General features: G+C 42.9%; 1 long non-coding RNA gene across 1 annotated transcript; it reads right to left on the bottom strand.

Moving 5' to 3' along the window:
- Positions 1-1434: 1434 nt before the first annotated feature.
- Positions 1435-2457, bottom strand: LOC118415907. The gene is made up of 3 exons (XR_004831162.1): positions 2423-2457; positions 2000-2110; positions 1435-1624 (listed from the first exon to the last, which is right to left on the bottom strand). It is a non-coding gene; the product is annotated as an uncharacterized LOC118415907 (long non-coding RNA).
- Between the last annotated feature and the right edge of the window lie 4 nt (positions 2458-2461).

Genomic DNA, 2461 nt, shown 5'->3' with positions numbered 1-2461 from the left:
CAGCATCAAGCTCATTGATTTCGACCTTGTTTTTAAGGGATGTGCAAAAAAATGTTAGTGGGGTACAGTAAATATGCCAGGTGAAACTTTTGGGAAGTGGCAACGTTACATTGATTTCCCTTCCTCTCATCCTTTTACTCTGTGACCGGAGAGTAACCTCCGGCGACAGAGTATTGTTTTTGTTCGATGTGATGAGTGTTCGCATCTGTATCTGTATTTCCCCTTTGCCGCTATCATATGTAGTTTGGTATGTCCTCTGCACACAGCTGCGCCATAATGCACTTTTTCGCGGTAGCTGTTTTTATAATCGATGCAATAAATTTCAGAAATCACCTACGTCCTTCGGTATCTGTATCTATATAGCCGGTATAACCGCCCTTCAGCGTAACACACCAGCTTCGCAGGCAAGCAGCGCGGCAGCAGCTGGTTATATTACACCGAAGGACCCGTCACACCTAACTTTTGTATATTGGTCAAGGTTTGCGTTATGATGATTATCTCAGTGTGTTGGGCCTCGCGGTAAATGGATACTGCCAATCAGATGTTGCGTGATTTTCCCTGATCGTTCTGTGCACGTCGTGTCGCCAGCTGTTCCATGATTTTCAGCGTTTGCGTATGCGTTGGCGGTAACTAAACAAACTTTGAGCACACGTAAACGGATTCTGCATATCTGACTGCATATAACGGTAAATGTCACACACGATGTCACGTGTAAACAGTCCTACTCGCGTACCGGTCAACATAGTTCCTTTTCAAAGAGCATTCATAATCTACCTTCTGTATGATATAGATGACATCATAGATTTCTCCGAACTATCGTGTCGGTAAATGTACTTTTCTCTACAGGCTGCATGACGTAATGTTTATAAACTCATTATCACCTACACAACTTAGGAGAGCACTGCGCATGTGTACGTGAAAATTGCCTTGTCTGTATACAAGTACGTAATCTAATTTGCTGCTGAGCGCCAGGATATGTTTCTGCGTGTGTCATCATTGGACAACATTGGGAAGTAAAAAAGTGACCATTGCGACGGCCTATTCGATATAATGACAAAGCAAGTGAATCACACACTCAGGAACATTACGGCACCATAACTTACAGTTTACTGAGGGCTACACGCGACGCCGTACATCACTTGACCGTATCTTTGCCAGAACTAGCATTTCTTTTTTTTTTTTTTTAAATCATTCTTTTTATTGTTTTCTTCAAACAAAAATGAAAACAAATGGAGCATGGCATATAAAACAAGTTAACTGAAAGCACATGCGTAACAACAAAAACTAAATAAAACCAGTGAACAATGTAGATAATATAACAAAGTATTGTCAAGAAAGCAATGCAACCCCAATTGCACTAGCATTTCTTAATTAAAGATAACCCAAATAACATATCGAGTCATCATGCATGAAAAATGTGACGTGGGAACAATATTATATATGCGATATTAATTGGAACAATGATGTTCATATGTGAATAACAGTTTCCTCGTGTTTGTAGTGGCCCTTGGTGATGTCCGGTATGCTCTTACGGAAAGAGCTGTTTGGGTGTACAGGAGAAGTTCAGGACCTGTGGCTCCCCGATCCACGGCTGGTCCAACACTTCCACGTCACACATCTCGCGCTGTGGGGGGCACATACAAGGAGGAAATGTCAGTTACGTAAAACTGTTTCAATATAATCCAGAATGTAATGACGTGGGTGGGTAGAGCTGTCCAGAGTAAAACGATGTCAATGAAAAAAATGCCAAGGAATGAAGATTTACATTCACTATAAATTTACATTGTCTCGATCTGCAGTAGATTAACAATATGAGTAGACCCAAATAAAGCTGACATGACTAGTGCATTAAGTTTGCTTTACTCGTAATCGTATAGCGACGTATCGTATACGATTTTATTGTTGTCTATGTTGGTACGAATTCTTCCCGGGATCGCCCTTGTTTCTAGAAGTAAATTTTCAAAGAAATCAAGCATCCAAGGGTGTTAATATTACGAACCCCGCCACCGAGCAGGACGGCGCAGTCGGACAACAGGACGGTGCTGTCGCTGCTGGAGCAGCTGGTGGTGCCGATCTCCATCGTCAGGTAGTACTTCATACCTGCCACAACCTGAAGTTATGAAGAAAAAAGCTGCTAGATATCGGTATCTTTTCTTGCTAGATTGCTGTCCTTACAGTACAAACGTAGTCTCTACCAGACTGACTATGCTGGCCATTTTAGGACACCAAATGCTTTGCAGGGGAGTTTTGCTACCAGAGGAATTGGTCTCCGGTGAGGAGATCTGAACCTAAGCGTGGACTGACTCTCCTGGCCAATTTTCCAATTTCTACCGAATTCTACGATCCCCACACCCCTTCATAGGACGGTCTGGTGGAGGCTAGTACAAACGTGGCCCTTGCATGATCAACTTTTTCCTCGCACCTGATACTGCGCGCTGGTGACCTCACCAGCTTACTGAGG

The sequence above is a fragment of the Branchiostoma floridae genome, chromosome 1 (genome assembly GCF_000003815.2).
Source record: "Branchiostoma floridae strain S238N-H82 chromosome 1, Bfl_VNyyK, whole genome shotgun sequence".
Taxonomy (NCBI): domain Eukaryota; kingdom Metazoa; phylum Chordata; class Leptocardii; order Amphioxiformes; family Branchiostomatidae; genus Branchiostoma; species Branchiostoma floridae.
The sequence above is the reverse complement of the archived record's forward strand: the minus strand, read 5'-3'. Positions and strand labels throughout refer to the sequence as shown.